Here is a 27,408-nt window from a genome sequence, read left to right on the forward strand (position 1 = left end):
TGACTTCAAAAGGAAATTGGATGGGCACTATGAAGGGAATAAACTTCCAGGACTGCAGAGATGGAGTGGGGAAATGTAACTGACTGGAGGACGCTCCAACAGAGAACTGACATAAACTCAATGGTCTCCTTCTGTGTTGTGTTGACTCTTTGATGATGACTATGAGGTGCTCTTCCTCAAGCTTGCCTTGAGCTTCATTGAAACATTGAAGAAGGCTGAAGACAGAGAGGTCAATGTGACAGCAAGGTGATGAATTAAAATGACGGTGGCTAGAAGCTCGGGGTCAGAATTGCAGACTGCTCAGAAGTGTTCTGAAAAGTGGTCAGCAAAGGCGGTTGAATTATAATATTCACATTTAGACCCAATTTCTTCCCTTCCTGCTTTCCTAGAAGACAGCTGCAATGCCCTCCAGGTCTTTTTCACAATATGCCGAAACTCAAGGGGCAGGGTCTTTTGTCCAACTACATATCCAGTGCAGGATTATCCCTAACCCCACCTCTCAGCTGGATTCTAGGCCTCAATACTAGAATGGGAATACATGTGAACTGCAGGTCTGTTGGAAAACATCAATTAGAAGACATCCATGTATGAAGGTGATTTGGCCAACTTTAAAGGAATATTACTTTTTCAAAACTCTGTCTTACTTTACTGCGTGCCCCCCTCAGATCGTTCAGTCTAAGTGAACCCAGGTGCAGCACTGACAACAGCCATCTTTGTGCCTCTTCTATCTTTCTTATGAAGGCAGAAACAACTGAGGTGGTAAGCTATGAACACACTTTCCTTATTCATCTCCATCCATATTGTCCTTGTGCACTAGGCTTGCCTTCTTTGGAAAGCCCCTGAAATTCTTTGACAATATGAAGTGGAGAGTGATATGATGCAATGATCGTAATAGTAACCATTTGGCTTTTTTTCCCCCAAGACCCATTGCACTTGAGTTGGGAATTCAAAATTCAGCTGGAATTGTGATGTTATTAAAGCCTTACTTTTAAAGTTGCTGCAACACAACCTGCACACATATAACATTTTTAACAATGCAGATAACAAAATACACTTTGCAGATGTGTTAAGAGGTAAATAATGGCCCTTGATGCTAATCCCCCTCTCCCACTCCCATGACCTCCACCCCATGAAACTCCTCCCTTTACTCACATATGCTCTGTGATCCTGAGCCTTAGATAGCTTTCATACTGGCATCAACCACTGCCATTCAATAGATCTACTGGCCTCTGACTGGCTGGCACCTCTCGACAGGTAATTTGCCCCCAGGGTCCTTGATCCTGGGGATGGTCTGCCAATGTCCAGGTAACTGTCCGAGTGACATTTAATATAGTGGGCTTTCTCAAAAGAAGGTGAAGCAGGGTTCTCGCTGGCTCTCCAGCCAGCAGGCGAGACCCCCGTCACCTCCATCAAACATGGTGGTTGAATATCAGGGTTAAACAGAAAGGCAACGTGTAAGTAAAATCTTACCAGCTTAATTTGGCTTAACATGTCAGTATCTTGCATACATTTCTCATTGTTTTTGCTAATATGGTCATGCTGGAACAGAAGATCATAAACTCTAAAGAAGTGGGACATTTTTATTTGAGTGTCGTATGATGTATATTTCCTCAATCAGGCAGTTTTGAATATTATTTATTTGAATTACTTATTGAGGTAAACGTAATACTTGTATTGCTTGTTCTTTGGGGCCGTCAATAATATTGCTTGGGTTACTTGTTAATCTGATGACAGGATGCTAACAACAATTTCCATATCTTAGCTCCAGCAACACAACTTGGTGAAAATATTCTTGTGTCTGCATAAAAATCTTAGTTTGGTTATTTCCCTTGTCATATAGTGTATATGATTTGAACACAAAATCTGTATCATTATTCAGAAATTAATATTAATTTCAATCAATGTTGAAATAAATGATAGTGAAATGTTAAGAGTCAATATTACCAGCATCTGTTACCAAATAATATTTTGACAAAGGTAACTAACCATGTCAAATCATTCTCATTTAAGGCTGCATTAACGTTGGTGTCTGGATTTTTGTGACCCAGTATTGAACACAAAGCAAGAAGTTGGGCAATTTCAAAAACAGTATTGTTTACACATTTAAAACTACAAGGGAGACATTGTTAGAGTAACAGTCTTCAAAATAAAACTTCTGAATGGTAAAGGCACTGATGAGATCATTGTGTTTGCACTGGCTGGACATGAGCACCTCAGAGCTAGTAATGGCCACCGTGCTTGCCAGAATTATGTTATTGCTATACTGATGTGAGGTTTGCTACAGTATAATTGTTACTTCTGGACCAAAAGTATCATCATTGCATTTCCACAGATTATGGGGTTTGATTTTAATGTCACGTAGAAATGGGCTTGTCCGGTAATAGATTGGTTCCTAGTGAACATGACTATGGAACACAAAACTGCTCTTGACTCACAGTTTAATAATAGTGCACTCAGCTGTATGGAGCAACTCTGAAATTGCACTGGTGCTACAGTGCCTTCAAATGTAGACAAATTTACAAACAGAGACATGTGAGTGATCTGGTTCAAAGTTCGCTTTAGTGTTCTCCAGTTTGAGAGCTAAAAGCACTAGGTGATAATTCATAACACCATTCATTGTATTATCTATTGTTACTTTGCACCTTGCAGGTAGCCTTATTGCTGCTTTTCATAAATGATACATGCTTTATTGTTAATCGTTATTATGACATTAAGTGTAATAGTATCTTAGAAGCATTTTCTTCCTGTTGTGCAAATACAAAACAAGAAACGTCACTGTGTTTAGGAGAACTTAAACAAAAGGGAAAATCTTAAACCACATCTTTTCTCTTTCTTCTTTGACGTTAGTCTCTTTCATAAGCCAAACATTTTTTCTTTAGAATTTAAAGTAGTAGATTTGGCATGACTTATTGATTGGTATCGTAAATAATGTAACTCAGGTTTTATTCAAGTTTCGTAGCTGTAATACATTTGTATCACTATTGAATGGTTACTCCTTAATCTACCTCTTTACAAAATACAAACGTCATAAACTGTACAGTTCAAATATTGAAACATTATCAAATATACTTACAATCGATTTGGTATATTACTTTCTGCTTGGTTCACATTAATATTTTAACTCTTTACCTGCTGGTGATGGAAGATTACTGTATGAATTTCAACTTGTTTCCGACAACAGACTAACAATTAATACTCTGAAGACAAAACTTTCCAAGTTTTTTAAAAATGGAAAAACTGTGACAGAGAAGAACTTTTTTGTGCAACTAATCCAACTTAGGAAGCAATGTTACCTTATGTCAACCTACAAATTGTAATGTATTAGCTTCTAAATATAGTTTACTGCCGTAAGAATAATGTTCAGTTAGAAGTAAAACATTACTTTCTGGCATATGAAAGTAATTTAATTGGCAAAAAAATGATTTTTGGATAAGACTCCTGATTTCATTTTTCCATCTGAACCCTGTTCATGCTTACTTGGGCAGTACTCCTATTTCTCTTGCCAGAACTGACAAAGGTCTGCCTGTTAGTGATACCTTCCAGGGCTAAATTTACCCCAGAGTGACAGAAGCAGGTGGATGCAGGGCAACCAGCCACTTGTGCAAAGCATCATGCAACTATAGGTCAACATCGAAAGGGGAAAAAGACTCTGTCTTCAGTGTAGAAACAGACCGAAGCAAGCTCATCCCGAAGAGGGGGGGTTTCTCTTCAAAGCCAGCTGGTCTGGCTTTTTCTTCAGGATTTCTTTTTTACCTGCAGTGTTTGATCATCCGAGCCTGCAGCAGGTGCTGCAGAGCATAGAAAGAAGGAAAGAGAACATTGGTGAGTTTTTGGACCAAAAAGTGACAAAACATCAAAATTACCATGTTTAGACTCCATTGTAACAATTGTGTAGAAATTACCTAAAAGCAAAGAAGACAGTTATAGCATATCTAATAAGTGAAATATTCTTAAGTAGTGTTTCTTTTAAGTAATATGGTGTAAGTGGCTGCGGCAAAGTACAAATACTTAAAAGTTTGAGGGTTTTATTGTGCATGGCGAGCAAAGGAGAATTTGAAAACTGTTTAAAATGCTTCTATGTGAAACAAGTGAACTATGTTTAAGAAAAAAACTGATAATATATATGTCTTTAATGAAGTGACAACATGTTTAAATTAGACTTCCAGTAAAAATAATCTTTTTGTTATACTTGTATTTTAAGAGTAAAGCATATTGTACTAGTTATTATCGATCATGCTTCCTTTTGAAGCATCTAGGTAAATCTTTTTGTAGTTATCAGCCTACTCAGTGAAACTATAGGTGGAATTATTTTTAGTATTTACTCAATAAAAAGAGTTTAAGTGCTTTATAAAACCATAACCTTTTTTATGCTGCCGCCATGGACCTTTAACTTTGTTAACCTGTTCCTAAAATAAGACAAGTGTTATGTATGGCCAGCTTTGAAGTCACAAACAAGCATTTAATACCACATATTTATATTGAATATGATTACTGTAAATGCAAACTTTCATTTTCATAGTTAAATCAGTTGTAACAGATGCACCAAGCCAATATGGCTAGATAGTGATATTAATCTGTGATCTGAGTAAGTCCAACAGCTGGTTATCATATGTAGATGCCATTGCAGTACATTCAAAACCTGTGTTTCACTGTTTTTCTCAAATTACCCTTTTCATTTATTAGTATAGAAGATTAATTTCATTAAATGGAAACAGTTAAGATATCACCAGTGATTTGTTTAAATCAATCAGATATAGTCCAAATTCCAAAAACCGGTTGACATAATCTTGACTTTGACATACATAATTTACAGCTGTCCTCTAGGTCATGCTACTAATGTAGGTTTCAGCAGCACCAGGCTCTGTAGACTCATTGCAAATAAGAAATTGATACTTCATTGAATTACAGTGCAACATCGACTAACAACTACTTTATAGTTGAAATTTAGGACAGACGTGGAAGGAACATTACAATTCTGTCATTGGAATTTAACCGTCATTGAGATTAGAATACAAAAACTTGCATCTTACATGGACGTTAACATTGCTTGCAAGGTCAATAATTGAGTGGGGTATATTGTAACAACTGGATGGTGCACATGAGCTTGAGACCCAATCTTCTTTAAATTGAACAAACTTACATCAGGCTGGATTTTCCCCCTTTCTGCCAATCAACTTGATTGTGAAGTCACATGAAAGAGAAAAGTATTTCAACCTGCCCCACTGATTTCTTTAAGCTGAGTTCAAATCTATGAACTCTTAAAATGCTTCAAATCATAAGCTGATGTTACAAATCTGAGACTAATTTCTGACTGCATTTCTAATCTTTTACAAAAATTGTACCTTAGAGTAATCATAAATGTGATGGGGTTTTATTATTTCAATTGGCATTTAATTATTCTTTGAGATATTTTCTACGCGTTCCCTTTGGGCAGATGGTCTGAATTTATCATGCGATTTTGAGTTTGATTACAAAGTAGCCAAATCATTATATAATGCTATGACTAATAAAATTAATAATAGCAATAACATAAGTAAAAATAAGCAATGCCAAAGACAGGTTTGCAAACTCATTTGACCTCCCACACACACACATATTGTATTACAGGATTATACAATACCATTGTAAATGTAGGGCTTTTTTATTTGTGTTTCTTTGCATGTCAGAATCAGAAAACAGAATACAAAAGTGTTCCAGAGAGTCTGCTCTTTGAGTTTCCTTGCAAAAATGATTAGAGTTGCAAAGTGTGACTTGCAAAATATGTTTAAAATCCATTTTATAAACTTTGGATTAGACTCCATCACCATAAATTGTATATTAGCTACCAAGCTATTGGGTTCAATGGTCATGGAAAAGGGGTGTACTGGTGGGATACACAAGACATAAAATCAGGAGTAGACCACATGGCCCGTCGAGCCTGTTCCGCCATTCAATATGATCATGGCTGATCTTGGGTTTCAACGCTACTTTTCTGTCTGCTCCCCATATCCTTTGAACACCTGAGAGACCAAAAATCTGTCTGCCTTAAATGTATTTAACCATGGAGCATCCAAAACCCTCTGGAATACACTGCCAAAAATTCTAGTGAAGTTCTCTAAATTTTGTGCACTTTAGCTAGATTTTACTTATTCAATCACTACACAGCAATAGTGCTTGGTGTGGTGAAACAGCTCCAAAAATATTATAAAATGTGACTTCGAATGTTAGGTCAAACTGGACAACCTTCAGTTTTGTTTAAGTTTATTTTTTCCCTCTGACCATTGACCCTCCTATTTATGCTTCAAGAATGCAGTGTACCATGATGCACTTCCATTTTTTTATCCTCAATATAATTTCTCTAGGTCTGATTTTTTGTTCACAGCAGCCAGTGTCAATACGCGTGTCATCTGTCCTTCCATTTGTTTCCAGCTTCCCTAGTTTGGCCATCTGATATACAAAGAACTGTAGAGAAATGAGATCCTGTTTGTCAGGATGTGTGGTAGACTGCTCCCCCCCCCCCCCACTCCGGAAGGTTATATAACTGATAAACGCTTATACCAGGATTACAACTTCAACATTATTTATTACTTCTGTATTCACGTCAAATGCTATGGCGCAGTTAACAGTCCTGAAGTTAATTTCAAGCTTAGGCCCGAAACGTAAAATGTATCTTTGATTTACTCGTCTGACATTGCACCTTCTAAGCGATAAGACATGTTTACTGACTCCGAACGGCTGTAGGCCAAATCGTTTCCTTTCTCACCACATTTATATTTAATATACAACTAAATACTGCATGACATTTAGAAATGTGTTATTTGATCGTGACTATTATTGTTTTAAATTAGGTTTGTGGCGCTTTAAGAGGAAGACTTTATCTGCTTTCTTGCCATTATCGTACTATTCTGTTTACCCCTATTTATAAACCTGACGTGCTCGCTAATACATACAAGCAAGTGGGCGATCGCTGCATCTTGCGTATTGTGGGAATGCAGTTCACATAAAACAAAACGAGTAAATCAAGTTGAGTTGAGGGAGGTTGAAAGAAACGGCGAGAATGTTTTACAATACAGCACTGAATTTATCATGGACTATCAGATAATGTGATTGATGTGGGGCTCTTGTGACTATAGGTCTTCCAAAAACTGCACGAAACCAAATGATTGTAATAAATGTGTTGGATAAGGAAAGTTAGTGGACAATACCATGTTCCTCGCAAAAACAATATTGTACTTTAGCATGCAGATCAAAGGCTGATTAAAATAGTAAGTGGAGAAGATTCCCAGGACCCTGTCAAGTGTTAAATCAGAATTTCATTTTTAATTGCTCCATTGATAACTATTGGTGAGATGTTCTCTGACTCATCTAAAGTTGCTAAGGACTAAAATAAATGAAATGGTTATTTTTTGACAGTAACTTCTTACGCCTACCTCCCCCTGTACGTCATTTGGCAGGTTCTTTTGGTGAAGTGAGGGGCGGGCGGGGGGGGGGGGGGGGTTGAAAGAGAGAGAGTCTGCTTGCATTTAACTTTAATCTGCGCTGCACTGATATTAAAAGTAACAGTGTGTAGTGATTGATCGCCTGTGACAGGCTGCTGCTGTGACAGAGCGCTGGAGCTGCGGCAGCGGCGGTGCAGCTCCAGCTCCGCGCGCCGCTCTGCTTCTTGCTCAACTTGGCTTTGATTGACAGCTCCGCGCGCACTGACAGCCTGGGCACTGACGTCAATGGGGTGGGGGAGCGAATCCGGGCACACTGAGGCAGGGTGGGTGGAGAGGGCCGAAGAGGAGGAGGGTTGCTGCCCGAGCGGGCCGGCGGCAATCTTGTTTACACATCAAAAAAGGCACTTTCCTGCGCCCTCTAAAAGTTCACCCTGCCTCTCAATGGGTTCGGCGTTTGCCCGGCAGGGAGAGGGCTGACATTTTATTCTTATCCCTAAATATATCCCCACTATCCCGTCAAAAGCGAAGCTCGAGTTTATTATTCAAAGCTGGACGACAACAACAACCAAAGTCTGCCAGTTGTTTTGTTTTAATATACATATATGTGTGTATCATTAATAATAGCAGCAATTCCATAACGGGGCATAAATGCTACCTGGCCACTCCCAAGCCGCCCCCCCCCCCCAAGACACACCCCAGTAACATGAAACCGGCCTGGAACTCATTTTGTCAGCGGATGGTTACCTCTGAGGTGGGCGACGAGGGCGGAAACGCTGCAAACAACGGCGTGGCGGAAGAGTATCCAAGCGCCAGGCAGGCAGGCGGGCGCCCGCTCGCCCACGCCATCGCACCGCTCGCTCCTGTCCAGCCCCGCCCCCCCACCCACCCCCCCTCCGCGCGCGGTCGCGGGCGCGCATTTGTGACGTTGCGTTCACCACGCGAACGAGCGCAGCGCAGGCCCGCCCCCTCTCGCTGGAGCTGCTCCTCCGCTAAATATAGAAGCAGATACACACAGACAGGGAGACTGACTAAAGCGAGCAGGGCTTTCTCTCTCTCTCCCTCTCTCAGAAATGGCTCTATCTATAGCTCTCTATATGTCAGCTTTTTAAAGTATTGTCTTTTTTTTAAAAAAAACAATTAATGTATACAAATCTCAGCCCTCACAGTCGATTTGTCTTCAGCTCACTGGTCAGTAAAAAAAATATAAACTTGTTTTCTCTTTTAAAAAAAACAACATTGTAGCGCAGTTTTTAATGACTAGACTTACATCAGTAATTGTTTAATGCTTCAAGCTATATGGCAAGCAAATTACGGCCTGTGCATGTTGCTGTGTTTTAAATTGGCTTCTCCCCCCACCCCCCCCCCCCACCTCTTTAAAACTTACCCTGTGCAAATCCGAGGAGGGAATTAAATGTTAATACTCTCTCTGTCATTGTTTCAGCCGTGGTTTTGTTTAATCTTTAATGTTCACATGGCCCGTAAACGTGTTGTTGTGGTGGTGAATGATGACGAGCTTTGCTCCGGCTGATGTGTTTTGTAACATGGTCGATTCTCTCTCGTTCTGCTTTTAATCCAAGGTGTCAAAAGAAGTTGGAGCTTTTAAAGTAACTTTAATCCGTCTTCAAGAGGGGGAAAATTGAGGTCGGGGACGCAGCATCGTCGAGGTTTGTGCGGTAAGTGATTTTTTTTTTGCTCCCCATTCTGCTGTGCGTAGACTTTTCTCTTGTTTCTAGATTGTGTTTTGACATGTGCGGTCCGTGTGAAAGTACAGAAATCACACAATGACTAAAATGGAGTTAGTGTGCAATATACTGTATCTACAGATGCCAAGCCAGAATGGACAATGGCTCTTTCTCACTTTTAATTTACAGCTTTTATATTGGGTGCTTTCAGCAATATTGTCAGACGATGTGATTAATATTTTCGGGTGGGATTCCTCTCTATGGCAATCAGAGCGCCAGTAGATATCATTCATTAGAAATGATTTAATTCTATGTGAAGTAATATTGTGGAGAAGCTCTGATACAGTACATTTGATCATTGAATACTTCAAGCATTGCTGCTTACGATTGCACGTTACTGACTAATGCAGTTGCAATGACAGCGTAATTTACACCATATCTGGCTTTACTGATTGTTATAGTTTTACATTTAATAGTTTGTAGTGATGGGTCGATGGCAGTTCACTCTGAAAGTGAACACACGATGCTGTACATACTTTTCCGTGCACTCAAAGCGTCACTTTCATTCTGCATTTCATCTTAGGCGGGGAGAGTCATGTTACTTGAATTATGTTGGATCTGTGGCTGAGGTTGTTTATTTGCGATTTCCTCAACTTTGCCATTACGACCAATCTTTATCTGTAGTGATTTGCACTTCCTGTGTTGATGCTGTCCAGAGAATTTGAATTCCACGCCGCCTGGGAGAAGCTGCTTGTTTTAATTTCCAAGTAGCTGTTTGATATAACAGGATTGTTGTAAGAGGGAGCCGGAGTCCTGGCGCAGTAGGAAACGCTCAGACAGTGGAATGTGTGGAGATCCTTTCCAAGTCACACTGCTGCGCAATATACTGAACCATGCAAAAGCCTCGGTGTCTCTCAGTGCATCTACATCTAACTCATCATCATGGACAACCCTACTTTCATTCTGTAACTCTTTCTTCAAGCTACCGCTAATTTCATTCCTATTTGGCCCACACATCTATCCCTTAATTTCAGGTTTCATCCCGATCTAAGTTTATTTTTTAAACTTTGTTACCTTTCCATTCTTTTGGTTTATCGATGCATACTTTTAGATTAAGTCTGTTTTGCCAGATCATCTCAACGTGTTTCCTAGTCATTCTCTACAATGCTAAGTGCTCACTCACAAAATTTCAGGCAATTAATTGCGAGTGCAAAGGAGCTGTGGTTTAACAGTGACTTGGTTTTGGTCCATGACAACATTAGAACAGTAACCTACATGCATTTGAATGGGGTAAAACTCGAGATTGCAATGAATTTGGCAACGTTTCCCCATAGTTTAGTAAGAAAAGGCCATTTTTACAAGCGTAACAAGGCGAGGGGAATCATGTTGTAGAAAAAGGGGCCAGTTATTCTCTGTGTTCTTCGGTCCCTGTAGATTTTTTTTTACAGTATCAGACTAATGGCTGGAATACATTACATTGTACGCCAAGTTACAGAAATAGTGCCAACGTGCTGTCAGACAAGGTCATGCTCAACATTATATTATCAAAACAAAATATGACAAATCTCTCAATATAGACATGGGGGCGATGAATACCTATTATACAGAGTAAATTAAAGTTGGTATGTTATATCAAGGTGAAAAGGAATGTAGTCAGCTTGTTGATCCTGCGATGAGAATCAGTATTGGTTAATCATGCGTTCTAAAGGAGTTAATATGTTTTCTGTCTTGTCTGGTGGCACGGTATTTGTTTTAGGAAAATGCTGAAGATTTGATCCCGCCCCCTTTCAAGAATGAAACTGATAATCCATAAAACTGGTTTAGGATTGTGGGAGAACACTGACTGGACGTTTCGCATCTTCTTCCCTGCCGCGGAGTTTGTTTCAAGTGATATCTAGTGATTTTAAAATATATATATCAGCAGCGAATAGATCAGAGTTCAGATTTTTAACCAGCGGAGTCCACCGAGTGTGGTCGATCAAATGAGTTCAGACCTCCTCTCTCTTGAGTGCAGCACGCTAATCAGCTCCAGAGCAGGGAGATAGTAAATGTAGCCAAGGATCAATCATATGCAGACCTTCCGTTTGGGAAAAGACCTTTTTCAGGGGAAAATTTGAAAGTGAGTGAAATTCCGGCATTAATTAGGCTCAATTTCGCGTCCAAATATTTAATGTTGCATTTGAGTTTCTGCAATACTTTATGATTGCCACTTGCGAGTTGGTTGTAAACTTCACTCCACTATCTCGACAGAGGCATTGCAAACTACTGCGACCAGCTGTCAAAAGTCGGGTTTTTTGTTCTGTGTTTAGGAGTTGTTGAGGTCGCGTTGTTTGTAAGATGAAACCTGTTACTTTGGGATGTCTGATATGTAGTGTTGTTGATTACACCCAAATGTTTTGACCTTGCAACGTGTGCTCCGTGTTCCCTATTTGACGTTAACACAAATGAACAAGATATTGACCCTTTGTACACGCTATTTCTTCTTCTGGGGAATCTGACATTAGCATATTGCCTGCCGTAATCTATACCTTTAAAGCCATTTTTTTTCCAAACTCTCTGACCCTTTCTTTCAAAGATAATTGTCCGTGTAGTATGCGTGAGCTTTCACGTCGTTTTGAAACGCCCACCGCAAATCATTGCAATATTTGAGTGAAACACATATATTAGAAAAATCTTCGTATTAAAGTGAGTGAAATCGAAATGATTAAATGATCAGACTTGTCAGAGGTCAGAGCATTGGCGCAAAGCCAACCTTTGGGAATTTTGACCAGGTGGAGTGAGCATTTTGTCATCACAAACTTGAAGAACGATTCCTTGGCGCTGATTTTGGTTTTGAGGTTACTTCTATTTCCTGGTGTCTCTGTGTGAGTACATAGGTAGGCAGGAGCCTGGCGTGCCAGCCTGGGAAATGACTACTACAGTTTGTTTTTGCTGGCAGTGGGTATGGAAGTGTTGCACAGGGAAGATGTTAATGTGGACTATAGTAAACGCAGTTTGTGTTGGTTTAGTGATAGACCTTCAAGATCATCTGTATACATTCATGCAACCCAATTTTTTTGTAGCTCTTACTTTGTATTTCCATATTTTACTATTTACTTTCAGATGCTTCTTAGATAAAACAACTTTTTGATGCTCATTTGTATGATGTGGCCTCTCTTTGCCTATTTAGTTTGCACCAAATAGATAACTTTTGCCTCTCCCCTTCTACCCATACACCCCATTCTTCCCTGCCCCTACTTGTATTTGTGCATTAAACTCATTTCTGGGTTTATAATAAAGTGGAGTTCAGGTGGTTACATTAAAAAAAACACATGGGAGAGAACAACTTCCCCACGTCTGTTTTGACTCGTAAAAAAAAACTCCTTTGTTTCATTCAAGGCCAAAAAAAAACACATTTAGCATCTGTATCCAGCATACAAACCTTGTGTTTTGTTGGAATTTAGTTAATCGAGAAAGACATTCGCTAAACCAAATAAAGGCAATGTACATACGCACACGACCTTTTTGATATTAGCATGATGCAGTTATGTGGACTTGAATATTGCATATGTAAGGATGTTTTATTCTATGGGAATGCAGCATTGCCAGGTATTTTAAAATAGTTATATTAAAATAAGCAGTTATTTTGATCTAAATCTACAATGAAATTAGTAAAAGAAATGGGGTTGCGTGCATTTTTAAAAATGTTGCAGTGTGTAGAATAATGGTAGTACCCTTGAGTACAGTTTTGATGTTTGGACAGTACAAAATGTGTCACTGGATACCCAGAAAAGATGACTAGATAAGAGGATGCTATTGATGGCATGATGTGACATTGTAGCTTAATGTCAAGGCTTGTAGGGCACTATTTCAAAGTTGACATGTAATTATTGTTCAGATGTTTATTGCATCGTTCAAGAACTTCCAGTGTTCAGAAAATAATTTCAAAAGATGACAATATTTCCTAATGTCCCAGTCAAATTTTGAATTAATAGTTAACTAGAACCATAGAAAATTACAGCTCAGAAACAGGCCTTTTGGCCCTTCTTGTCTGTGCCGAACCATTTTATGCCTAGTCCCACTGACCTGCACTGTGGACAAATAATCATAATTTTTAAAAAAGATGCATATTGTTGCACAGCATAATCTCAGGGGCACTTAGCATGAACTATTTAGGTTTTGAGGCAAGAGTTATATCTAGACTATCAATTTTTTTGTTGAATCAAATATGATATAGTACTCTTAATAATTGCTTATTGTTTCTGTAGGATTACTCCATAATCTGTTCTTGTTTAAGGCAAATTTATAGCATGTGGACATGCGATTAGAGATATATTCATTAGTACTTTAATCTTGTAGTCACACCGGCATTTGCACAATGAACGGCAAACATTCAGTGTGGCCTGTCATCTTCAAGAAATCAGACAGGCTTTCACAGGCAATTCATGAAAAACCAGCAGTGACAACAGAGTCTTATGTATCGTACAAAGGAAGGATTAGGCGGTTCACGTGTCATCCTGATTGGCCAGAGACCAGAGCCGATTGCTGGGGCATGGCAAGGCACACTCCAGTTTCAATTGATTATCATGTGAGGAGACAGTATCCCTGCTGGTTGGCCTACATAGGTTGTAATCTAAAACTGTTAAAATCAAATCTACACTGTACCTCCTTCAGTTTACTGCAGCTATTTCTCTGAACTTGGTGCTTAATTACTAAGCTAATGGTTACAGAATTTTCTTATGTCGTATTATTTTTAATCGCTGTGAAAAACTGAATTGATATGTGCTGAGCCTTTTGGACACACATAACACAAGATCCACAATTGCAAGATTATTATGCAATATATATTTTAACATTTGAATTTCATGCTATTTTCTAATAAGTATTAAAAGCATTTAAAACTAGACTTAGTTTTAAAATCAAGATAGAGCTGAGTGAAGAAAAATGCGAGTGTGATTGCCAGATGTACTTCCATTAAAGATTTATGACAGATACATTTGTACAACATTACATTTGAGCTACACTATCTATTTAAATGTAAAGGAAATGATGGGAAGTAGAATTACATACCGTTTCATTCTGTCTACATGGTAAATACACTATTTTGCATTAATAGACAGATAAATTAAACTGCTCTATTATATGGTGCGTAGAGACTAAATTAGGATTTCAATGCTTCTTAAAGTCAAAATTATATGTAGCACCCCAGGAAGCACTTAGAACAAATGCAAGAAGATCTAGACAAATCAGAAATGTCTTATTCAGAGAATGTGCTATACATTTGTGATTTTTCTAGCATTTGTTTTTAAATATTATGTTGTACTATGGAACCTAGAAAAACAGGTAGTGCTTTAAATTTGTCAAGCTTCATGTTGTACAAAACATTTTAAAATATATTTTAAGTTTATATGTTATAATAATATTGTGTTCATTCTGTGCTACAATTCTGAAAACTTTCTCAGATGATTACAGTTTATCGAGATTATATTATGATGGGATATTTGTGCGTATGCAGTTGTCAGTTTACCAGTTGAAATCATATTTTTATGTTTGAAATACTGTATGTCTCTTGTTGGTATAAGATACCAAAAATCATTAACGCTGATGAAAAATTTATACGAAATGTTAATGTAGGCGGTTAAATCTTATACAGAATTTCATCGCAAAAGTTATAACTAATGGAACTGAATGGCTTTTTTATGATTAGCTTTTTTCCAATGATTAATTTTATTGTGCATAACTGAACTGCAGAATTTAAATTTGAGCTGAAACACATGATTACTACCTAATTTGACTCTTATTTTGATGAGTGTTTACTTCAATTGTAAATATGTTATGCTTAATGTGGTCTTACTCTTGTTTGACAAGCTGTAATCGTTCATAGTGATATTTCAGCTCCCTGATTGCACTTGGAAAACGTCACTGCTACATTTTAGATACATACTATGATAGTTCTATGGCTTCTATTTTATTCTTGAGCAATGTAGTGCTGATAAGAAAAACAGAATTTAGCAATAAAGATATATCTATAGCCTTCATTTTTGTTATCTTCGATATTTACAATTGAAGAGAACTATTCATTTTATAAGCTACAAAAGCATACATTTCAAATTCACTTTTATGTATATTGAGTCAAGTATTTTTAGCATTATTCTTCAAATATTGGATACATTGGAGTCCTTTGTGTCAAGGGATAGCAAATTCTGTGACTTTTAAACTCTCAACCCGGCCTGATGAGGTGAATTACTGTTGTTCATTTTGTAAGTTTGATGGCTTTTTCTCCCTCCACTTAGGCCTCCTTGTTCAATTCATGCCATAGTTGGATGATAGTTAACTGGAATCTATCACCCATGTTCCATTAGGTCAGTAACCAATTGCAAAAAGATGCAGAAGACTGTATATTACTGAAGATTCAAGTTAGAAAATGACTGACATGAGGAATTTATTTTTATGGGCATGATTCTAAAGTTTTAAAATTCCAAAGTATACCATAAAGAGAGAAGGATTTGCATTCATATAGCACTTTTCATGACCACCAGACATCTCAAAGCACACTACAGCAATGACTGATAATGACCAGATAAATCTGTTTTTGCGATGTTCATTTGAGGGGTAAATATTGACCTGAACCTGAGGATAACTCTCCTGCTCATCTTCAAGATAGTGCCATGGGACCTTTTAGATCCACACAAGCAGGGAGATGGGGCCAGAGTTTAACATCTCATCCGAAAAGCGGCATTTCTGACAGTGCAGTGCCTGCTGTTAACATTTTATAGTGTATAATGTTCTGGTTTTGTGTCAGCTTGACTCAGTGCTGGCACTTTGTTTTGCAAGTCAGAAGGTTGTGTTTGTAAACCACATCCAGGATTTGAACATGCAGTGTAGGACGATGCCTCAGTGCAGCACTTTAAGAATGCTGCACTGTTGGAGATGCCATCTGCTATTATAGTTGTTAAACCAAAGTCTGTCTGGCTGTTCTCGATGTAGAAGTCCTGCAGCACTTCTTTGAATAATCACAGCGAATTTTCCCAGTATTCTAACCAACTTTCCTCAACACCACCTAAACAGATTAACTGGTAAATAATCTCATTGCTGTTTGTCAGACCTATCTGTATGGTTGCCTTGTTTGCCTAATAACAAAAGCGACTATAGTTTAGAAGTAATTCATTAGGTGTGAATGTTTTGAGATATCCTGAGGGTGTAAAGTGAGCTATATTAGTGCAAGTTTTTTATTTCTTTATAAACATTCCAGTTTAGTTTTGTGAAGACAAATTATAGAAAAAATAATTTGTTTAAAACAAATCATAGAATTAATGACGCACTTTTGGTTTGGGTACTGATTAGCTACTGGATAATAAGTCACTTCATTTTAAAAAAACATTGGTTGGGTACCCGAGGAAGTGATAAGGCACCAAGCATATGTAGATTCTTTTTGGCACTGAATATATGAACAATGATGGACAGAAAAATAATTCTGATCCATCAGCCTGCCTCCGTTTTGAATGGAATAATTATCACGGCCCTTGATGGCTCAGCCAGTTTATCCAGGAAGTAGCTGTACTATTTAGATCACAAAGGCCTCAGGTTTGCAAGGTGGTCTGTGCTGAGTTGGCTGAAGTTGGGCAGCATGAAGATTACTAAAATTGGTCTTGGTCTCAGATTAGAAAGAACAAAAGTCAGTCAGAGTTTCAGGTTTCAGCTCCTGATCTCTACCCAGTAGCACTTGTTGAATATGTGCATGTCTGGCAAAGATGTATAAATTGTGGCCACCTGGATTAGAGACGAATAGCAAGGGAGATAGAATAACTGCTTTATGTAAATTATTTTTTAATTCACTGTTTTGACAATTGATGCACATAATAAAGAGAAGGATTGATTTATTGAAGTTGTGCCCAGCACTTTAATGTTATCTGGAGCTAATCTTAGCAAGTGCAATTGAAGCAAACTAAATATTTGGAACATTGCTGCATGTAGAGTCATAGAATCCTGCAGTGCAGAAGGAGGCCATTTGGCCCATCGAGTCTCACCGACCACAATCCCACCCAGGCCCCATCCCCATAACCCCATACATTTACCCTAGCTAGTTCCCCTGACATGACGGGGCAATTTAGCATGGCCAATCCGCCTAACCTGCACATCTTTGGAATATGGGAAGAAACTGGATCACCCGGAGGAAACCCATGCAGACACGGGGAGAATGTGCAAACTCCACACAGACAGTGAACCAAGGTGGGAATCGAACTTGGGTCCCTGGCGCTGTGAGGCAGCAGTGCTAACCACGGTGCCACCATGCCACCCCGCCGCATGTGTGTATGATCAATTGTTGTTTTTTGTACTGATGAGCATTGTGACTGGTTTAGTAGTGAATATTCCCTCTGACTTTGTTTTACAGCGTGTGGCCAGTTTGTTGCATTGTTTGGTTCCTTTAAGATTTACAGCATAAGCGTGTTTCTTAAAGGGAATGTTTCATGTGCACGACTGGTTTGTTCTCAGCGCAGCACATTCCCCACCACTGCGCAGCTGCACATCAATGATGCTATTATCTTCTAATCCAGGTGGCCACAATTAATATGTCTTTGCCCAACTGGCTACAAATGCCCATGTCCAACTTTGGTATTGGGTGGCACAGTGGTTAGCAGTGCTGCCCCTCAGTGCCAGGGAACCGGGTTCGATTCCTGGCTTGGGTCACTGTCTGTGTAGAGTCTGCACATTCTCCCCGTATCTGCGTGTGTTTCCGCTGGGTGCTCCGGTTTCCTCCCACAGTCTGAAAACGTGCTGGCTAGGTGCATTGACTGAGCAGGTGCCGGAGTATGACGACTAGGGGAAATTCACAGTAACTTCATTGCAGTGTTAATGTAAGGCTTACTTGTGACAAATAAAATAAACTTTAATAAATAAACTTTAGTTCTGGATGGGGATCAGGATCAGAAACCCTGTATTATTATAGTCAAAGGTGAAGGGAGCTGATGGACCCAGAGTCCTTTATCTGTCCATCATTGTTCATGTATTCAGGAAAAAAGAACATTGTTCGTGACTATCCGTAAAGTTTTAAAATCAAAATTTTGCATGTCAACGTTCATTGGTATTCATATGAAATCTAATTAGCTTAGTCGTGAATGACCTGTAACAAACAAAAACGCTTAAACAAATGGCTGCTTGTGTACAATTTTTTTAATCTATAGATTTAAATGCTAACTTTTATCTTGCTGAAAATATTATTACCTCTTTAATATATATGTTTGAAATCTAGACAGAAGGAAAAGAATTAAGAACTACCTTAAAATGTGTATTATGAACTACACCCTTATTTCCCCATTATCGTTTGAAAACGAATTCTAAGTCAAAAGGTGCACTATTTAGACAAACACGTGAATAATATGTGAATTATGCACAGTTTTTGCAGTAATGCCAAATTCAAAGAATACAGATTTTCTACCTTGCAATGTATTTTCAGATCTCATCGTCACGCAGTTATTTTTCATATATTAGATTTTTAGGCATGTTCTGATTATTGATATTATACGATAAATCTCAATGCAGGAATGCAGTGCCATGTGCGAGAATCGCAGAATAGAGAAGGAGGCCATTTGGTCTATTGTGTTGGTGCCAGTTCCCTGCAACTCAGCTGGCACCATGATTCTGCCCTTCCCCATGGCCTTGCATTTTTTTTTCTTCACGTGCTTATCCAATTCACTTTTGAAAACCACATTTGAATCTGCCTCCACCACATAGTCAGGCAGTGCGTTCTACTTACTGTGTAAAGTGTAGAAGAGCACAATTTTGAAGTACTCACTTCAGCACACTGTAAGCAAAGAATCCATTGTACAACATATTCCTAAAATAGTTTTGTAACAGTTTTGAAGCACACTATTGCTTTATTGAATTCTACCCTTCCCATATATCAAAAGTTAAAATCCTAAGAGGGCCCGATTTTAACTAGAAAGTGATAGATTTTGAATGGGTTAAAATCTCACCCCTAATCTCAATTTACTAATATGATACAGCCTGTTAGGAGCAAGGTAAACAGTCTTCAGTTCTACTATCCAATTTGACTAATGCCTAATTGACACAAAGCCATTGAACGGCTAGCAACTCCTGAAATTACTAAAACAGGTATCAAAATCAATTGTGTAAGTAATAACTTAGCTCAGTTCCAAGTTAAAATTTGTCTTCGGTGTTTTTAAAAAAAATCTTTTTATTTGGTTTTGGCTCATTCCTATAATGGCCAATTTCACCATCTTAAGACCCACCAAGCCTGAGATTACAAAAGCTGACTTTGGCTGTGTTGAATATATCAAATGGTCGGTGAGCTAAGCCTTTTGATTTGTTTTTCTTGGCTATTATTGCACATGAAAATATGCCAGTTAACTAACTTTTCAGAAGCAAAATGCCTTCCTTGTCTCCTTCACTACAGCCATTATATTAAATTTTTAACAATAAACATAATATATTCCACACACAATACAAACTTCAGCTGCTTCTCTTTTTTAGTCTCTTCCACTATTAATGCTAATCTGCTAATTGTTTAAATAGATTAGTTTACTATTTGACTGTTGACCGGTTACTGAATGCTCGAGCATAGTTTATACAAGTGTCTTTTTATGCGTTTCCTCTCCCTTATTTTTGGTCAGTTGCTTTCCTTCTTCAAAGGTCTTTTCCATTTATGGTCAAGAGATCAAGCACGTGACATGGCCATAAGCCTCTGCCAATTCTGCTCTTAAACTGACTGCGAAGAAGTATGAGGGAATGGTGTTAAACAGTTTTATTTCTGATTATTCCTCCTTCTCTCCCCATGGAAAAGTCCAGCCTAGCGAGATTGAGATTTGCTCATGTGTAAACTGAAGCTTCATTTTGATGTATCATCATGCTGCCTTCCATTAATGATGTATGTAATTATATACCGGATACAGTAACATAGTGGCTAAGGTACCAGACTAACATAAAAGTTGTGAGTTGGAATGGCATGTGTGAAATTGAATTGGGTAAATCTGGTATTGCACCAAAAAGAGAAAAAAAAGTGACCATTCAAAACAAATGGTTTGTCATAAAAATCCAGCTGATTTACTAACAAGAAGGGAATTAACCACCACTACCTGGTTTGGGTTTACACATGCCTCTGGCAGTTGACTCTCAAATGACCCACTAATAATATTACTTAAGAAGGCCCACCATCATCTTGTCAGGGCAACTAGGATATGGTGACAATAGTGAATAAATATGTTGTTATGACAAACCTATTATATTCAATACTCCTACCTAAAATGGTGATATAATATTGATGTACAAATTACACACAGAAAGAGCAAAAATAAGTTATCTAAAATTAACAGCTGTCCCAAACTGCACAATATATATTTAATAACCTGGAGCATGAAGCTAGTCTTAGTAAGGTGACGATGAAACTACCACCGACTGTTGTAAAAACCCATCTGATTCATTAATGTCCTTCAGGGAAGGATATCTGCCATCTTTATCTGGTCTGACCTGCATGTGACTCAAGACCAACAGTAATATGGTTGACTCTTAACTGTCCTCTGAAGTGGCCTAGCAAGCCCCTCAGTTCAAGGGCAGGTAGGGATGGGCAACAAATGCTGGCCTTGCCAGTGAGACCCACATCCCATGAAAGAATAAAGAAAAATTTTGCCTGAATGGCAAATGTTTTAGTTTTTATTTCAAATTTCCAGCAACTGCAGTGTGTGTTATTTTAAGTGGTTCCCTATTGGCTCCCTAAGTCGCTTGTATAATCATCTTCTTCTTGCATCCTCTACATCCTGGTCAGACCCCACCTGGAGTACTGTGCCCAGTTCTGGTCGCCTCATTACAGAAAGGATGTGGAAGCCATAGAAAGGGTGCAGAGGAGATTTACAAGGATGTTGCCTGGATTAGGTGGCATGCCTTATGAGGATAGGTTAAGAGAGCTAGGTCTTTTCTCCTTGGAGAGGCGAAGGATGAGAGGTGACCTGATAGAGGTGTATAAGATGTTGAGGGGTATTGATAGAGTGGATTCTCAGAGGCTTTTACCCAGGGCTGAAATGGTTGCCACAGGAGGTCACAGGTTTAGGGTGCTGGGGAGTGGGTACAGAGGAGATGTTAGGGGTAAGTTTTTCACTGAGGGTGGTGGGTGCGTGGAATCGGCTGCCGGTAGTGGTGGTGGAGGCGGATTCGATAGGGTCTTAAGAGACTTTTGGATAAGTTCATGGAAGTTAGTAAGATAGAGGCTTATAGGTAAGCCTAGTAGGTAGGGACATGTTCGGCGCAACTTGTGGGCCAAAGGGCCTGTTTGAGCTGTAGCATTTCTATGTTCTATGTTCAAAGGCAGGTTCGATCCATATTGCCGTAATATTTACCATGGTTAGGGCAAGGAGCAGATCCTGAATACACCCCAGCTGGAATGGGGATTGAATCATGTACTGTTTGCACCAACCTGATCCACACGGACTGTCTAGCCAACTGGCCCTCAAGGAGTCCAAGTTGCTGTGGCAACAGGCACTTTTGCTTCCATGTTGTAGCCTGGAACTATGGATAGTAATGGTCAGGCTTCAATTTCTTTCCATCACATAGCTGATCAGGAATTTCTCCCATTCCTACCACCTGCCATTGGCTTTTGTAAGTTGATACTCAACAGGTCCGGCTGCATTATGAATGTTCTTTCCTTGGCCATCAAGTCCTGGAGTGGGGCTTGAATCCAGAGCTTCTGGCTCAGAAGGCAGGGACGCTACCCACTGTGCCACAAGACCTCTTATCTGAACTATAATCCTGTGCATTTAGTTCAACATGAAACCTTTTAGCCTGCAGTTTCTCACTGTTTGGCTGTTCTGAATTAAATGTCAATAAGTTTCTCTTGTTACTATTTTTTAAGGAATACAGAATTTACTTTATACCAAGAAACAGCATTTGCATTAAACTATTCTTTTATTTTGCACAGTAAGCAAAACTTCTACTGCCATGTTAGTATTACACAGAAAGCACGGATATTGCACATGTATTTAGGTTAGTAGATCAAGTAGCCAATTAACACAAACTAATTGATTTTTAGAATTGATTCCCCATTGAATGAAATGCATTCATCTTTCTAGTTGGTTATACATAATCATTACTAAAATACATAAAACACACAAAATATTGTAATTATCCAGATAACACAATAAAAAGTTGTATTTGTCCAATGTAGTTATAAGGCACATAACATTGTACCATGCTGTTTGTCTAGGTCACAAATCTTGTGTGTATTTCCTTATATCATATCAGGGTTATTTATTCACAGAAAATTAAATCATTTCTGTCAGCATCACTGGTTTTTAAAAGTAGTTAACTTTGCATAAATTACATAGACTGACAATATTTTATTCAAATTATTACAAATGGTCCAAGTTTTAGATCACAGTTCATCTGAAGCCTCAATTTTGTGAAGCATTGTACAGTAACTTCATGTGCAGGACATTTTTATTCAGCATACACTTTCATTAAAAAATTTTGAAAAATTCACAGCGTGTATATCATTGACAAAAGGGTATGTAATATACTTCTCTATTGCATTTGTAATACCTGATTACATTTTTAAAACATACATGCAATTTTACCGGTTTTTAAAGAGGACTTTCAATTAGAGTAGGTTAATTGGGCACAGTAGATCAAAAAAAGATTTTACCTAAAAAGTCATGAGTGAAATATTAGCTACTTTTCCAAATGTGTATATAGGTTTGAGCTAAATCTCGTTATGCATTCCTGGCTGAGAATGCAGACATCCATTAGACTGTTGAAAGAGCTATGCCCCAGGGGAAACATTGCTTGATTGACCGCTCTTGCTCTGTGATCAATTCTGTCAATTGCACAATGCCTATTAACACAAGATAAAGATGCCATCGGGATGGGTGTGGAACACGTGGCAAGAGTTGGCATGGATGGGGCATGGGGAGTGTGTTGGGGTGAGGGCACTTGAGGGGTGAGGGCTAGAGAGCTGTTCTTTGTTCCAGCTATGGTAATGATAGCATAACAAAGTCCCAGAGCATTCAGGTGGATCTTTTCAATAGCTTGCCTTGACACTCAACAACTTGGCAGCCCCTATGGCTGCCTCTGAACTCCTTTTGATGATGACGGGCCCGATTCCAGTTAGTACCATCCCTACCCCAACCCCGCAGCGAAAATCCCAACTTTGCTGGCACTTTCTCCTGAGGTGGGCAGGCCGAGCCAGGAAATTTCCCAACCCTCGTTACCTTCCTATAGGATGAAAACCCCACCTGTTAACCCTATTTCTCACCAGAGATACTGCCTAACCTGCTGACTGATTCCATTTCACCACTTAAAATAAACTTCACATTGAAAAATAATGTATTTCATTCTGAACAATAGGACTTTTTAATGAGGTAAAAGGAGGTTTCTAGGACAAACATTACTGCTTGTGTGTGTATACATATGTATGTATATATATATATTATATATATATATATCATTCAGTAAGAAATAAGTTTTCCGTCAATCTCTCACTCAAATAAAATATCATTTTTTTTCTTTTCTAATTTAAATTAGAGGTGAGCACATGACCTTCCCCTTGAACCTGAACTATATCCAAACTGCAAGATTGCTATTTCCTATCCACTTGGTTACCAAGTAGTGACCACATTTTTTCTTGTGGCAAAAGGTCCAACATGAGTGAAGCTTAACTCTATTAAACCAGATTCAGATGAAGTCAAACCATGACTTATCCCCATTTAATTGTCACTACAGACAATATGACAGTATTGTCTGTGCAGTTTACATATGTGATACATTTACAGATACTGGTAATCACATTTTATGTACGGATTACACTGTAAACCCACAGTTGACCTTTAACCAATCCTCCAGGCATATGCATTTCTCTGATGCACTTGGGCAGTTGATGCTTTTGAATGCTACAAGGATCTTTGGTTTCTTAGGGTCAATGGTTTAAGCCATGATAATCTATATTAGAGCATTTATCAGAGTTTGAAATTAATTCAGCTTTAAAACCGTTATGATTGAGGTGATCTTGCAAAACTGTGGCTCTTTGCAAGATTGACTTTCAACGCTAATGAATATATTTGCTGTCATATGTAATGATGGAGCTGTATCAGGAGATTAACCCTTTGGGAAATTGAAAGCAATTTATCTTCAATTAACAGAATAGTGTAACAGATGAGATAAAGCTTCAACAGCCATTTTGATCTTTGAAATATCATTGGTTCATCATTTTTGTTTGGTCATGTATGTTCACAAAAGCATATATTCACCCTGTATTTCAAACAAAGAGATTTGTAAGGCAAATACATTAATTTGATAACACTGTGTTGCAAAAAAATAAAATATTCTACAAACAAATGCTTCACGTGCTTTGAAAGAGTTACTCTAAAAAGCTGCTTATTAGAACAACATATTCTAGGTTTTAAGATTTTTGTTGACTTTTGTAGCAACTTTTCAAAGCAAGTGAAAGATATGTTTGTGGACTAGTTTAATAACACTGCATGGTGATGTTTTGTAGCATCTGTTATATTACAGAAAGACATTCCAGCTTCTGAATCTGTTTATTTAGAACTTGGTATGAATAAATTCTTTGTGAATATATTTAAAGTCAAACACTAAACTGAACTGCCAGTCAACAAAATCCCTCATTGTTCTTAGTCAGATGAAAATAAGTGAGACAAGTTTATTGAAACAAGTTTTAGCACTCTTGGTGGAGGCCTTAACTCTCTATATAATAAGGATGGAAGTTGTTTTTATTTCATTAGTGTCACAAGTAGGCTTATATTAACACTGCAATGAAGTTACTGTGAAAATCCCCTAGTCGCCACACCCTGTTCGGGTAGACAGAGGGAGAATTTAGCATGGCCAATGCACCTAACCAGCACTTTCAGATTGTGGGAGGAAACCGGAGCACCTGGAGGAAACACATGCAGATACGGGGAGAATGTGCAGACTCCGCACAGACAGCGACCCAAGCCAGGAATCGAATCCGGGTCCCTCGCACTATGAAGCAGCAGTGTTAACACATTGGCTACTTTTAATTAGTTCCCATAAGAACTATGGAAATATTGGGCAGTACTGAATGGAGATTACTTGGGGGAGGGGTGGGGGGTCTTGTGAGACAGCGAGAGTCCCAAATTGCCACTTTTTGGGAAGGCCTGCTGGAATAAGTGCTAAACAGGCATTTAACTGGACAATGGTGGGCCTTTCCTGTGATCAGGGAAGAAAGCTGCTGTCCAACCAAAGGTTTGCAGCGCTTTATTGATCAGCACTGCAACCAGTGAGCTGGTGGCTGTCCCTATTAAGGCATCTGAGGCCTAGCACTGTCATGGACCCAGCCACAGGCGAGTGATGGCAGGAGAGAGGAGCACAGGGAAGGCAGGGGAGTGGCACTCAGTGGGCCCATGCACCTGCAATCTTGGTCCCTTGATCAGACACTGAGTGCTGTTTTACAACAGATTCCCTGTGCCCTGTTTTACAACAGATTCTCTGTGCCCTGAACATCCGCAGGTGAAGCAAGGCCCTGGTGTTAAGGCATAATGAAGCAAGCACAAGAACTGATCTTATTAAAGGATTAGTGAAGAATAACTCAAATTTAGAAGAGGCTATCAACCGCTTCAGATCATATTGTTGAAGAAGTTTATTTTAAAACAAATAAGCTTGGCTCTTCGCAGTTTATCTTTCAATTTCACTTTATTGTCCATACAAAAATTCGTTTAATGTTCATTCTCATTTGTTAAAAAATTACATATAAATTAACAAAAAAACTCCTCCCTTTAATTAAAATATATATTTAAAAACTATACCAATGCATTAAAATAATAAGTCAGTGAGCCCCAACACAAATGCACATCTTCATCCATACATCAAATCTCTGTTGAAAGTTCTTAGAGGGAATGGTACAAATGAGTTCAGTAACCAAATTGTCACACATCTGAGGGATTGTGGCCATTTCCCTGAATGTATCCAAGAGTAATACTGAGGCAAGCAGTGATTCTCATTGTTCATGATATTATTTCCATTCGTCAAAATTCTTTGAGAACAGATTTCATTCAGAAAGATCTGTTCATCAAATACTCTTCCTGCCTGTTTCATAATCTTTGTACCCATAAAGAGTCTACTTTCCTAAGACAACTACATGAGGATTTAAAACTCTCAACTACAGCCATATAAAAGAGTTTCATGATTGTGGGATCGATTCAAAAGGATTTTAATTTTCTGATGAAGTATAATTGTGTATGATCTTGGTCCTCACATCTGTACATTATCCTCTCCAATTCAATTTATCATCTAATTTGCTACGTAAACACTTGTAGATTGTAACTATTTCAGTGTTCACATCATTGACCTTTATGGGAATAATTTCATTAAATAGCCTTTTCCTAAAGTCTATAACTAATTTTTTTGTTTTCTTTTCTTTTGTTTTAAGAGAATTGTTATCACACCATTTACAGACTTCCCCATTGAGTTTCTACAGTTTCCTTCGCTATTCCTTACGAAACTCATAAGTACCTAACATATTATCAGCATACTTCAGGATTGTTATGTCATTGTACTCTGATTGATAATCATTCATATAAAAGGACAAAAAGTAAAGGTGAAAGTACACAGCCCTGAGGAGAGCCAGTATTCATTAACATGGGCTCTGAATAGTGACACTCATTGGGTTCTGTTGTAAAGGAAATCATTGATCCAAAGAGTAGGATTGACATCAAGGTTTCTCAATAAGCTTGAAAGGTTGTAAAGTATTAAAAGTTGAAGAGAAATCAACAAAGGCAGCTCGAGAAAATTGCTTCATCTATTGGTATGTTGCTGATTCAAATGAATCGAGGTTAGAACAGCTTCATTCACTGACATTTTCTCTTTGTTTTTGCTTTGTTGCTTAATACAAGGGTGGTAGTAGGTGCTGGTACTAAATTCAGAAATTTGCTCTACAATTTTTTTAAATTGGTATGTTAAAAAAAACTTAAAATATGTACTTTACAGATATGTCAGTGGTGACTCCTGAGGCCTGGTTCATTATATTATAATCAGTCAGTCAAGATGTGCTGTATACCAGTATGAAGAGGGGATGTTCCATGTAGTAACCACAATAATCTTGGAAGAAGTTGGATCTTCTAACTGCTTCTGGTCATTAGCATCTCTTGGTGAGTGAGATGGAATGAAGCCACTAATATAACAAGGGAGTTTTTTAGGGATTTCACTTGTCAGTGATTTAAAAATGTTATCAAAACCTAATTACCTTTCACTTGAAAAAGAGATTTACAGTTAAATACAATAAATTAAATTAGATTGGATTCTGAGCTGTTTTCTATCAGTTATCCTCCAATGCTTTCATTTTTATTTCTATG

At 38.4% G+C, this 27,408-nt stretch overlaps 1 protein-coding gene across 10 annotated transcripts in view; it reads left to right on the forward strand.

Annotated features, from left to right (window-relative positions):
* The first annotated feature begins 3,640 nt into the window (after positions 1–3,640).
* Positions 3,641–27,408, forward strand: part of mef2cb (myocyte enhancer factor 2cb) — a 236,834-nt gene continuing 213,066 nt past the window's right edge. For 6 of the 10 annotated variants that reach the window (XM_078214798.1, XM_078214802.1, XM_078214808.1 and 3 more), the window contains exons 1-2: positions 3,641–3,822; positions 8,996–9,091. The gene's annotated coding sequence lies outside the window, so the exon portion shown is untranslated. Of the gene's footprint in view, positions 3,823–8,210; positions 8,607–8,995; positions 9,092–27,408 lie in introns of those variants that run through there. The other 4 variants (XM_078214801.1, XM_078214806.1, XM_078214799.1 and 1 more) reach the window with 2 other exon arrangements.

The sequence above is a fragment of the Mustelus asterias genome, chromosome 6, assembly GCF_964213995.1.
Source record: "Mustelus asterias chromosome 6, sMusAst1.hap1.1, whole genome shotgun sequence".
In the NCBI taxonomy this organism is placed as follows: Eukaryota; Metazoa; Chordata; class Chondrichthyes; order Carcharhiniformes; family Triakidae; genus Mustelus; species Mustelus asterias.